Here is a 14,393-nt window from a genome sequence, read left to right on the forward strand (position 1 = left end):
TAGGTTGTAGCATTTATCTCTGTTAACGTAGCTATCATAAATTGATAATTATCTATGCTGCAAGTAACCATCTCGCAGCCTTCACTTGTGAGTGTATGATTCCAATGAGTAGGAGAGGTGTTCTAGCATGCTCCTTGTGAATTGGCACTGATGAATGTGATAGAGGAGAGGTGTTTGTTCAGAGAAATGGAGAAATAAAGGACTGTACTTACTTTGCTGCTCTTGTCAGGTCACTTCAACATTTCCAACAATCAGTTCAGGTCCTGAGAGCCTCTACCACCTCCAACCAGAATTTCTGGGAAGCAGATCGTCTTTCCTTGACCTCACTTCTTACAATAGAGTATCTTGGAAACATCAGAGAACCTGGGCATAGCTTTGCAACTCGTTAGTAAGAATCTCCACTTACCAGCAGTATCACTGACCAATCTGGCAGTCGTGAATGCAGCCTCCATCTAAGAGGTGTATTCAGATTTTGAATAGTCCTCTGGAGGAAATGACTGTAAATCCACCTGGAAAGTGGGCAGACGCCTTATTCTTAAGGTGATTGTGTGGATGATGAAATGTAAATGAGACCTTGGAGTTAGAATAGTTTGGGTCACCAATTGATATCAGGGCATGATTGATGTTTCCTTATTACCCGCTCATCCACCAAAACCCCATCTCAGTTAAAAAAAAACCCAAATGCATTACCCTTGCTATTCAGTAATAAAAGGCATTACAGGCAAGCTTAAATCTGTCCATACATGGCATCCACACGTGGGCATTTATTTCAGTGGGAGCCACAAATTAGCAGTCAAGAACTAAAATCCTGGTGATATTGTTTTTCCCTCCCCGGTTGATGATATGCAGTAATTTTATCAATCCCCCAATGCCCAATTTTGATCATCTTTAACTTTGTGATGATTACAATGTCACAACACCATACTATGCAGTGCACTTTATAGGTCAAAAGCCCTGGGAAGCTGTTGGTTTAATAACATTAAATTCTCCAATTTATTTTAACTATTTTGAAAGATAAAGGCAAACAGGTTCCTGTGTTTGAATTTATAAAGAATTATCACAACCAATTCTGTCAGTTTAGCCCATTTTAACTTTTCAATCAAGTATAGCTAAGTTGTCTATAACTACTAAAAAAGCACAGGACATCTGATGTGCTATATCTGACAAAGATTAAGGGCAGGATTTTTGCAGATCCGTGGACCCAGATGTCAAAGTCCTCATTTGCAATAGATTCCATTTTTGCCTGTAAGTGAAATGGATTTAGGGTTAGGGTTAAGCTGAATTCAAAATGACCCCATTTTTGCTGTAGTGAGGGCCTTAACCCATAGTGTGGGAGTTACAAATTTTTAGACTAGACATAAAAACTCTTAAAAAGCAGAGAACGTCTGTAGAACTGACATGACACTAAGTTGTTTAAATCCCCAGGCCTTTAAAATAATAAGAAACAGGCTACCTGTTAAAAAAACTGTTCTGGCAGTTACAGTAGCTGTTTGTTGACATTTCCCCGAGGGCTATTATAATGTCATTATGAATACTTGGCTGCATTCCGCAAGCTATAATTATCTCAACAGGGGATCCTGAGTTCACAGTTTAACTGACAGTTCAAAAAGATTATTAAAGGATTAGCTGTCTTTTGATGTTATGAATTGAAGTTTGTTTTTATGTGGGTTTAAGGACTTGAGGAGAGGAAAAAGTTTTGAATGGACTTTCATGAATGGCTGTGCTTCTGTACATATAGTGAAGGCTGTGATAGATATTTAGGCCTTTATTTAATTCATTTCAACATTGCTCATGAGGCCTGCTCATGATGGTCACTAGGTGAGTTATCATGGAGTATGTAAAGGCCAAGGATGATAGATGGATTGGCATGAGTCGGCATTAAGTAATCATGGGGGCTGTAAGGGGCCCTAGGATGTTTGGGGAGCATGGGCTGGCATGAGTTGATGTTAAACTGGCATGTGGGAAATAAGGGGCCATGAGTGTGGGTGGGGGGCATGAACTGGCATTAAGTTGGCATGGGGGTGGGTGGGGGAGGGTGATGGGATGTGGGGGGTGAGGGCTAGAGGGTCTAAAATTTAGCGAAACAACTGGGACAGAGTCCGAGAGAACCGAGGTGGGCCTTTTGAACAGCCCGCCTCAGTACTTCGCAGTCACTCTGGCTGCCTCCGATCAGTGTCTTGGGGCAGCGAGCCCAAGTGTATTCTGCACCCCATCCCACTGGAATGAAGAATGTGCCATTCGGGGGAGTTTCTGCCCAGGTGAGTGCAGTGAGCCAGGAAACTGGCTCGCACTATCTGCCTCAGACCAAAAATCCCGGCCTATGTATTTTCTTAATGGCGCAACATGAGGGGAGGTTTAACTCCGCAGGATGGGTGAGGGAGGCACAGTGGAGGAGTGATATCAACTTACTAAAAATGGGAAACTTGTCCCATCTAGTGGCAAATGCACCAACTTCTGATTTAACTGGGACGTGTTTGCCGTTCAGGGGTAAAAAAACAAGTTAGTAATTCTAACATTTCTTGAGATTACAAATGCCTCAGATTTTTGCAACCACAGAGTGATCGCAGAAGTAAGTGCTTCATAAACAAAGTGCTAACGTCAGGAATTTAGTGAAAGTGGGAGACTTCTCTGGTTAGTATTCCTCAAACTGAAATTTAAACTAATATTTAGAATTTGACTTAGAGCTTTAAAACTGTGAAGGAAGCTGCAAGTTAGCTCAGATACCTAGTTAACAGAAACTTTCTGCCAGCAGAAGTTAACTGTTAATCAGCTAAAATTGGTTGCCCTAATAGGTGTTAATTACCATAGAAGGAAACTGACTTAGCAGTTATAACTAAAGTTACTTTCATGTGGCATAAGCTTTATACAAGTGTTATGACACAATGGATGGTAAATGCTGAGCTGTTCAAACCCCATAGGGAAACTTGAAACAACTGCCGCAACTATTTTACAATTTGTATTTATTTCGAGATGCGTGCCTTGAATTCAATAATAAGACCATTGAGAAACCATAGGTTACTTACAAAACTAAATTCAACCTTTATTAATAAAACATGATTTAAGCACATACATGGGGTTATAAATTGCTACTATGATAACTCCTAGCTCCCCTAATTAATCTAACTCCCAGTTACACCTCCATTACAGCAACAGTAAAGCACATAAATTTTAAAAGACCCAGTCAAAGTAACATGATACCCTGAACAGTTGTATTCAAAGTGAGTTTTCTTCACTTCAGTTGTTGTAGACAGCAACTTGTGGCTTAGAGGCTGAAGGTTTTTCACACTTGCTCGATCTTAGAATTCCTTCTTGCCTTACAAATAACCTCATCTCCTTTATACATGTTTCTCCGTTTTTAATGTAAATCTCATTGTTTCCACATGTCTTTACATATTTCGCTTTCTAATAATAAAAATGTTTCATGGTACCCATTTTATCAGTAAACTTTGGGAAAAATAAACACACTGTTTGGCTTCTTCTGGCTAAGTGTAACATTTAACCACCTCTTTTGAAATTCAAACTAACCTAACTTATCTAAATGCAAATGCTCCCTTTACACCTCACATTCTAAAACTCTAGCCATGTTTACCTACTTAACATTTCAGACCTAGATTCTCTTCTTGATACATTAAAGCCTTCAGATCAACTGTCTTTAATTCAATTAGCTCTCTCTCTCTCTCTCTCTCTTACACACACACACACATACACACACTATTCCTATTTAACAATAAATTCCAATAACATTATGAAAATTATTATAATTTCCTGATACTAAAAAATGAACCGTCGTAATTTAAAAAGACTGCTTCATTTTCTTAACCCATCTTACATTACCTCCTATACTTATTACACTATTACATTACCAGATGCATGCATTAACACAACAATATATATACAAATCCTTGGTATCAACAAAAATTATTCCAGTCCAGTGTCCAGGTTTTAAATGCCCGATTTTCCTTTTAAGCTTCAAACTCTTGACAATGCATCTGCAACCAGATTTTCTCATCCAGTCACACATATAATCTGTAGATTAAATGGTTGCAGTAATAAACTCCATGTGAATAGCCATGCACTTCTGTCTTGAAATTTGTCCAGAAATTTTAAAGGATTGTGGTCTGTAGAAGCAATTGTTTCTGATGAATTGTTTGCAATGTAAATTTCAAAATGCTGCAATGCTAAAACCAGACCCAAAGTTTCCTTTTCAATCATATCTTCTCTGTTGTACATTCGACTTTCGTGAAAAATACCCTATTGATTTTCAATTCAATTTTCATCATCTTGTAAGAGTATGGCCCCAATGCCTATATCGCTTGAGTCAATAGTCAACTTAAATTGCTTGGCATAATTGTGCACTGCCAAAACTAATGTTGTTGTTGATACAGTTTTCAAACTGCCAAATGCCTTCTGATACTCCTGTGTCCATTGAAGATCTTGTTTTTTTTTAATAGTTCAGTCAATGGAGCAATCACACTGTTAAAATTTGATATAAATTTCCAGTAAAACCCACTCATGCCCAGAAATCTCAAAACTTCTCATTTTGTTGTAGGCAATGGGAAACCCACGATAGCCTTGACTTTCATGGAGCCACATTACCAATAGTATGGCCTAGATATGTAACTTGTGCTTTTGCTAATTCACTTTTAGTCAAGTGCATCACCAAATTAACTTCTTGTAATTGACAAAATAATTCTTCCAGATGCTGGAAATGTTCCTCCCTTGTAGGACTGAAAACTATCAAGTTGTCAATATAAACAGTACAATTGCTCAGACCTGCAATTACTTTGTTTGTCAGTCTTTGAAATGTTGCAGGCACATTTTTCATACCAAATGGCATGACTTTAAGCTGATATAGTCCATCTGGCATCACAAAAGCCAATATCTTCTTTGCTGTCTCCGGTAAGGGTACTTGCCAATATCCTCTTAGCAAGTCAATCTTTCTGATAAATTTTGATTGTCCATGCAATCTTCTAACCAGGGTGTAGGATATGAATCTGCTTTTGTCACTGCATTCACCTGTTGATAGTCCAAACACAGTCTTTGTATTCCATCCGGGTTCAGTACCTGCACAATAGGCAAACTCCAGTTACTGCAACTAGACTCAGTTATATCATTTTGAAGCATAAATTCAATTTCTTTCTGTACTTGTGATAACTTTGCAGGATTTAATCTATAAGGATGTTGCCTTATCAAAGATGAAACTCCTACACATACATCATGTATAGCTAAATTTGTCCTCCCCAGGTTATTCCTACAAATAGCTTTATGTGGCTGCAATAGCTTCCCCAAGTCACTTTGACACTTGCCTGGAAGGTAACTCAATATTACATTTAAATTTTCAAATACCCCCTCATTATCCAATTTGATTAGAGGAAGATCATTTTCAGGATCCTGCATTTCTACCTCTTCCTCATTATCCACCACCACTAATACCTCATTTTGGTCATCTTCCCTGTCAAAGTACTTTATAAGCATATTTACATGACACACCCTCTGCTTCTTTCTTCTATCTAGAGTATTTATTAAATAATTTACTTCATTCAGTTTCATTTCAATCCTGTAAGGCCCACTAAACCTTGCCTTTAACAAGTCACCCAGTACTGATAACAGAACTAGCACTTTGACCCCAGCAACATAACTACGGGCTGTAGCTTTCCTGTCTGCCCTCACTTTCATCACTTGTTGTGATACCTTTAAACCTTCCCTAGCCAACTCACATGCTCTGTCCAGTCTTTCTCTGAAGTTTGATACATAATCCAGGAGAGTAGTTTCTGAATTTTGACTCGCCAATTTCTCATGAATCAATTTCAGTGGTCCCCTTACCTCATGACCATAAACTAGTTCAAAAGGACTAAAACCAGTTGATGCATTAAGATCGTCCCTAATAGCAAATGACACTAATGGAATTCCCCTCTCCCAATCCTGTGGATAACCCTGACTATACACCCTCATCATAGTTTTCAAAGTTTGATCCAAGTCAATAAAAATGTTTTTGTGCTTTCGCCTAAGTCTTTCTAATTCCTAGATGTCCCCCCCATTGGAATTTCATGAGCTATCCTCAGAATCGCATTTCTATATCCAAATGGTATTACAATCTGATGCACCTCCCTCCAGCTTTCATTTGCTGAAGCATAATAAGGCTGCCATTTTCTCATTGAAACATTACCCTTAAGGTAATAACATTCTGGAATACATTCTGCCTCTGTTCCTGAGTATGCTGCCTGATATGACTGTTTTATTTGAGAATCCTTTTACTGTAACTCCACTAACTGCCTTGAATTAAACATCTCAGCTGCATTGCCCTCTGTTCTTTCCTCCCGAATAATGTTATCAAACAAAGTGCCAGCTAATTGGACTTCCACACCGTCCCCCTGCATTTGAACTTCCTGTTGTTCTTCTTTCAACCTATGAGGCTGTGATCTTGTTATCTCACAATCTGGAAACAATCCAGGATGCTCTCTCTGCAACATTTCTGTTGAAAACTCTTCTACAGGCTGCTCAACTACCATAGGCATACCCACATCTGTGACCCAGCTATATCATTATCCAGAATAAACTGAACCCCTGCAATGGGCAATTTTTCAACTATTCCAACAATTACGTTACCTGTTTTCTACTTACTCCTTAAATTTACCTTCCACAATGGAATAAGTTTAGCATTTCCATGAATCCCACTTATTATCACCTACTCCTGCAATACTCCCTGTGAACAACAAATATCACGATCCCACAACATTGAGGATTGACTAGCCCCTTTGTCTCTTAAAATTTTAACATCTTCATCTACTCCAACCTGTATACATGGAAAGTCTTTCCCTTCACATGCAAGATCTTTAAACATTTCTGCAGCCTGCTCCTCAGAATTCTCTTGGGTAAATTGTGAACACATTCCCACTTCTTTACTGATTTACTGATTCCTCCTGTTTTACCTGTACACACACCATGGTTTCCCCTGTGCCTGACCCTCAGAACCCACAGTACTTTTACTTCCAGAACTTTTCTGCACTCCTATAATCCCAACAGATTGTCATTGCAATTTCCAGGACACTGAATTTGTGTGTCCAACTTTATTACAATGAAAACACCTCAATTTTTGAATGTCACTTCTACCCTCAGCACCTTCCTTTATATTCTGGAAAAAAAACTTTGTACGAATGTCCACCTTCTCCTTCTCTTCCCTGACTACCCACCTTCCTTTCACCTTCCCACCTTCTATCCTTCTCTGATTTACAGGGTTGACAAAAGAAAGGTTTAGCTCTATGAACTAACTCATAATCATCAGCTACCTCTGCTGCTTGTCTCACCATTTCAACTCTCTGCTCCTCCACATGAGTTCTCACTTCCAAAGGAATTGAGTCTTTAAATTCTTCCAAAAGAATTACTCCTCTAAGAGCTGCAGATGTCATCTCTATCTTTCATGTCCATATCCACTGATCAAAATTACTTTGTTTTACTCCTTCAAACTCAATATAAGTTTGTCGAGGTTGTTTTCTGATATTCCTAAATTTCTGCCTGTAAACCTCAGGAACCAACTCATATGCACTCAAAATAGCCTTTTTTACCTCACCATAGTTCACCGACATTTCTTCTGACAATGAAGCATAAACCTCATGTGCTGTGCCTGGATTGTAACAACAATGTTCAGTTTTCCTGCGGCCATTTCATCTGTTTAGCTATCTTCTCAAATGAAATAAAGAATGCTTCAACATCTCTTTCCTCAAGCTTTGGAAGAGTTTGTACAAATTTAACCATCTCCCCACTGGGTTCTTATGTGGAAATAAGTCCTTCCTCACCTTCTGGTATCTCTTTTTTTAACTGCCAGCAGTTTAAGCTGGAATTCCCTCTTCCCTTTCTTGCCTTTCTAACCTCGCCATTTCTAACTCCATTTGAAATGCTTTCTCCCTTTACTTTTCTTTTTCTGCTGTCTCTAGTTCAAGGGCAGAATTTTACATCCTGAAGGCGGGTGCATGCCTGACCCAATTGAGCATAAAATAGTATACAACAATAGGCCAACGATAGGTTATACCATGAGGTAGAACATTAAGCAGGAAATAATTAGAGCTTGTAACAAAGGCAATTCTTGGGGAATTTAACTTTCATATCGAATGGTCAAATCAAATTGGCCGAGGTAGTCTAGAGGTTGAGTTTGCTGAATGCTTTTGCAGCAGTTTCCTGGAACAATATATTGTGGAACCAATGAGGGGTAATGCTATTTTCTATCTAATATTGCATATTAGGGCTACAGGTAACCTCATAATATATAGACCTCTGGGAAAAAATGATCATAATGCAATTGAATTCTTAATTAAGTTTGAAGGCAACATTCTCAATTCCAAAACAAGACTCTTAAACTTTTAAGTTGGCTGAAGTTGATTGTGTCAATAGACTAAAATATATGATGGTAAAGAAACATGGGGAAACATTTAAAGAAATTGTTCAAAAATTTCAACAAAAATACAATCCATTAAAAAGCAAAAACCCAATGAGAAAGATCCATCCATGGCTTACTAGGAAAGTTAAGGATGGTATTAGATTAAAACAAGAGACTTATAATGTGAAGAATATTCTAAGCCTAAGAATTGGGAGTTTTAGAAACCAGCAATAGGTGAAAAGAAATAGAATGAGTGTAAACTATTCAGGAAGATAAGAGCTTTTACAAATATATAAAAAGGAGAGTAGCTAAAGTAAGTGTTGGTCCCTGAAAGGCAGAGACAGGAGAAATTATCATGGTAAATGAGGAAATGGCACAAATATTTGATGTCTTTCTACTCTGTAGATAATGCAAATTACATATCTGATAAAGGGTAACCAAAGGACTAATAAGAGTGAGGAACTTAAGGTAATTAATATCAGCAGAAAAAAGTATTGAAGAAGCTTAAGAGACTAAGAGCTGACAAATCCCCAACTAATAGCTGAGGGTTTTAAAAGAGATAGCTACAGAGATAGTGGATGCAATGGTTATGTTTTTCCAAAATTCCCTTGCATCTAGAATGATCCCAGTGGATTGGAAGTTAGAAAATGTAACTTTGCTATTCAAGTATGAAGGGGGAGGGAAAACAAGGGACTACAGGCCATTTAGTCTGACACAGTCATCAGGAAAATATTGCAATCTATACTGAAGCAAGTTTTAACAATGCACCTAGTAAATCATGGCACGATCAGATAGAATCAGCATGGTTCTACAAAAGAGAAATTGTGTTTGACAGAGCTTTTTTTAGAAATAACTAGTAGGATAGATAAAGAGGAACCAGTAGATATAGTATACTAGGGGCGGAATAGTTCCAGGTTTGCACAAAGTGTGGTAGCGTGTGGGTAAAAGGACGTTTTACCCACCGGCTGCAATGGTGGGTTTTTGCGCCGCATCGCCCCATTACCGGCGAGTCCCACCTCATTAATAACGCATTCACAGGAAACGTGCCAGATCGCTGTCAGGTGGGCTCAGATTTGCCTGCACAACTGTAACCTCAGCGCTTACTTGCTCTGGGCTCCATATTTAAAGCACACCAGAGTCCATGTCTATAGACCAGGACTGCTCCAGGCGACAAATGGCCCCGAAAGCAAAGAAGACAGCAGCCCCAAAATTGAGTGATACCTCTTAGGGGAAGCTGCTTGACACAGTGGAAGGCTGCTGCGATGTCCTCCACCCCAACTCTAGCCGCAGGGGTTCCGCCAGAGTCACCAATCCGCCTGGGAGGTGGCGGCAGTGGCAGTCAGCACCACCAGAACACAAAGGAAGTCAGACATCCAGTGCAGGAGAGAATGAATGCCCGCATCCCTTCTGCCAGGGTAAGTCAACCACCTCATTACTCTCAACTCTCACATTCACAAGCCCATCACAAATCCACAGGGATCTCACACCTCAAGGAACAACGCCACGAACCCTCAGACACCCCCTTACATCTCCATCAGGCTCATATCCTCTGGAGCTCACGTCCTCGTCCAGTCCATGACTTCGCTCATCACACAAACGTTTCTCGCAGTGCCATGCATCCTGCTCACACTCCATCTGTTTTCATGCAGGAGAAACTGACACACAACAGGGGGTCCCAGACCAGGGGTGGACTGGCCCACAAGAGGCCCCTCATTCACTTTGAGGAGTGTGCCATTGCGCTGACTGTGAGGAGGTGGGCCGTGCCTGTGGTGACAGTGAGGTCCACGACGAACACCCACGTGAGGATCCTGCACCACATTATCCCTCTCTCAATGTAATTGTGAGTGCACTCTCTCTCCTGCTTTTGATTCTGCCGCCTTGCACTAAGCATCTCTACTTTGGTTCACAGGGATCTCTGCCAAGCGACCGACACCTTTAGCCAACCAGTCCCTCAGCTCCATCCAGGTCCTCATCTCCAGCCAAAAGAGCCTCTCCTACATTGAAGACCCGGAAATAAGCAGCCTGGAAGACCATCACAATGCTTACCCACAGCCTCCACCAGTGCAGAGAGGCACACCTCAGTGGGACCTAGATCTAGAGCAGGCTTGGGTTCACATCTGGTGGTCACCGTTTGGGCACGTGTCTGCAGCAGGAGGAGGCAGGTTCAGCCAAGCAACCCGGCACCTGGAGGACTGCTGGGGAATAGGCATCTGTGAGGTCCGAGCCAGATGACGAGCCTCTAGATTTGGCCTTCCATCTTGCAGAGTCAGCAGAAGGCAGGGGAACCTCACGCAGAGCTGTTGGAAGCCCTCATCAGTGTGGCATGTGAGTCGGAGGTGTGCGTCTGTCTGCCCTTAGATGAAATGTTGTCCACATGTGCACATATGGAGGTCTCCATGGGAAGGATGGTGAATGCCATGGAGAACCTGGTCCAGCAAAATGCAGAGATATGCACAGACATGCCCTCCATTGTGGTAGCCATGGCTGAGTTCCTGCAATGGCAACATGAGAGGGAAACGGGACACCTCGACGTCTCTTCAAGTGCTCCTTCCCCTCAGTGAGTCAGGCCAGGGCCCTCGGGTAAACGAAAGGAGGAGGACGAGCAGCTGACACTCCTGGGTCTTCCACTCGGGAATCTCAGAGACTGTCCGCTCCCTCCGACTCCCTTTTCCTTGTGACAACCTCATCCCTCCGAGGCGATGGCATAGTCGTATTGTTGCTGGACTAGTAATCCAGAGACCCAGAGTAATGCTCTGGGAACCCAGGTTCGAACCCTGCTGCGTCAGATAGTGGAGTTTTTGAATCCAATAAAAATCTGGAATTAAAAGCCTAATGATGACCATGAAACCATTGTCGATTGTCGTTGATAAAAAAAACCCACCCGGTTCACGATTGACCTTTAAAGAAGGAAATATGCTGCCCTTACCTGGTCTGGCTTATATGTGACTCCAGACCCACAACAATGTGGTTGACTCTTAAATGCCCAATTAGGGATGGGCAATAACTGCTGGCTTAGCCAGCGATGCCCACATTCCATGAATTAAAAAAAAACAATGCTGAGCAAGTTGAGAATGTAGACTGTGAGAAGGACACAAAGATCTATAGACAGGTTAAGTGAGTGGGCAACATGGTGGCAGATGAGGCATGGTGTGATGAATTGTGATGTTATTCACTAAGAATAAAAATGCTCAATAATTTTAAATGGTGTGTAATTTCTAAATATTGATGCTTAGGGAGTTGGGTGTGCTCATTCAGTGAACACAGAAACTTAGTGTACAGGAGCAATTAGGAAGGCAAATAGCATGTTAGGAAGGAAAATTGCACGTGTAATGGGACCAGAGTACAAGGAGAAGGAAATCTTGCTGAAATTGGCTTTGGTGAGACCACAGCAGTGCACACTATTGGTCAACATATCTAAAGAGGGAAACACTTGCCTTCAGATGGTAAAGCAAACATTCACTAGATCGCATCCTGGGAAGAGAGGGTTGTCCTATGATGACTAATTTAGGTTTATGTTCTTTGGAGATTAGAAGAATGAGAGATGATCTCACTGAAATGCACAAGAACCTGAAGGAACTTGATAGGGTAGACACTGAGAGGTTGTTCAGCCACAGATTTTTTTTAATTCATTCATGGATTGGGTAGCGCTGGCTAGGCCAGCATTTATTGCTCATCCTTAATTGCCCTTGAGAAGGTGGTAGTGAGCAGCCTTCTTGAACCACTGCAGTCTATGTGGTGTAGGTACACCCACAGTGCTGTTAGGGAGGGAATTCCAGGATTTTGACCCAGCGACAGTGAAGAAATAGTGATATATTTCCAAGTCAGGATGGTGAGTGACTTGGAGGGAACTTGCAGGTGTAGTGCTCCCATATATCTGCTGCCCTTGTCCTTCTAGATGGTAGTGGTTGTGTGTTTGGAAGGTACTGTCGAAGGAGCCTTGGTGAGTTCCTGCAGTGCATCTTGTAGAAGGTACACACTGCTGCCAATGTGCATCAGTGGTGGAGGGAGTAAATGATTGCGGATGGGGTGCCAATCAAGCAAGTTACTTTGTCCTGGATGGTGTCAAGCTTCTTGAGTGTTGTTGGGAGTTGCACTCATCTAGGCAAGTGGAGAATATTCCATCACACTACTGACTTGTCCTTTGTAGATGGTAGACAGGCTTTGGGGAGTCAGGAGGTGAGTTACTCGCCTCATGATTCCTAGCCTCTGACTTGCTCTTGTAGCCACAGCATTTAAATGACTAGTCTAATTCAGTTTCTGGTCAATGGTAACGACAGGATGTTGATATTGGAGGATTCAGCAATTGTAGTGCCATTGAATGTCAAGGGGCGATGGTTAGATTCTTTCTTATTGGAGATGGTCATTGCCTGGCACTTGTGTGACACGAATGTTACTTGACACTTGTCAACCCAAGCCTGGATATTGTCCAGGTCTTGCTGCATTTGGACATGGACTGCTTCAGTATCTGAGGAGTTGTGAATGGTGCTGAACATGTGCAATCATCAGCGAATATCCCCGCTTCTGACCTTATGATGGAAGGAGGGCCATTGATGAAGCAGCTGAAGGTGGTTGGGCCTAGGTACCTACCCTTAGGAGCTCCTGCAGTGATATCTTGGAACTGAGATGATTGACCTCCAACACCCACAAACATCTTCCTTTGTGCTAGGTATGACTCCAACCAGTGGAGAGTTTTCCCCCTGATTCCCATTGACTCCAGTTTTGCTAGGGCTCCTTGATGCCACATTCAGTCAAATGCTTTATTTTTGTTCATATTTTTACTTCATATTTGTTCTCCATAAAAGTAATATCTTGGCACTTGTAACCATTTACTAAATTCTTATCCATTACGAGTATGGACAATACATATCTACGGAATAGTCTACTGGATCTTCCGAGGAGCGGCAATCATCATCAGATTGCCACTGCGTGCAGCATTTGCCTGAACCAATGCTGCTCCGCATTTTTACCAGGGTGTAATGAAACCGGCTGTCCCAGAAATGCAGAGTTCAATGTCCCTCAGAAGTCCATCATTTCGTAGTAGAGTTGGGGGAAGACAAGATGTGCCCCCTTTTTATGGCATTAGCTGCCATATGGTAAGTTTAAATGCCCAGTCTGAATGTTAATGAATGGGTGAGTGAATGAATGAGTGAGTGGGTGAGTGAATAGGTGGGTAAGCGGGTAGGGGGTCAATAGGTGAGGTGGTTAAGTGGGTAGTGAGTAAGTGGGTAATGAGTAAGTGGTTGAGTAGGTCGTTAGGTTGGGGGGGTAGTCGGGTCAGGTCGGGGTGTAGTCAGGTGGTAAGGGTGTGTAGTTGGGGATATTAGTTGGGGGGGCCGGGAAAGTAGCCGGGTCATCAGTAGGGTAGCTGTGGTTTGGGTGTGATCAAGGAATAAGGGGGTAGTCAGGGATTCAGGAGTAGCCTCGTCACAATGGGTAGTCAAGTATTCATGGTGGGTAGTCGGTGGTCGGTAGGGGTAGCTGGGGTATCAGGGGTAGTCGGAACAATCCAGGCTGGTTGAGGGTGTGTAGTCTGGGGGTCAGTGTGAGTGATTGTTGGGTCAGTTCTGGAGTAACCTAGGAGCTAGACTAGGCTTTAATATGTCTGACATTTCCTGGGTAACTATTCAAGTACATCGGAACTGTCCAAAGTCTTCGACTCTGAGTTAGAGTTTGTCATACATCCAGTCCCCAATGGACTGGAGACCAGAAGATTTGGTCTATTAGTTTTTTTCACTCAAGTAATTGAATGTCCACAGATAAATTAAGTTATTATAAGTAATTATCCCACAATTTTTTACAAATCTACTGTAAGCAAAATAATATAAAAATTGCCAAAGGGAGGCTGAGAAATACTTCACAATGTAATATAGAGGTTAGCATAATTTTTTGTTTTAATATTCTTTCCAAGTTTTCTTATAAATCTAGACATAAAATAGCTTTGAGCAAAAATTCCAGACACATTAAAGCATGCAGCTAAGGGCATGAATTACTGCCTTGACAGGGTGCATCAGTTAAACAGCTC

General features: G+C 41.6%; 1 protein-coding gene across 3 annotated transcripts in view; it reads left to right on the forward strand.

The window, feature by feature from the left end:
* Nucleotides 1–14,393, forward strand: part of LOC144682893 (protocadherin Fat 3-like) — a 689,075-nt gene that overhangs the window by 516,514 nt on the left and 158,168 nt on the right. The window lies entirely within an intron of this gene.

Source organism: Cetorhinus maximus, chromosome 7, assembly GCF_964194155.1.
Source record: "Cetorhinus maximus chromosome 7, sCetMax3.hap1.1, whole genome shotgun sequence".
Taxonomy (NCBI): domain Eukaryota; kingdom Metazoa; phylum Chordata; class Chondrichthyes; order Lamniformes; family Cetorhinidae; genus Cetorhinus; species Cetorhinus maximus.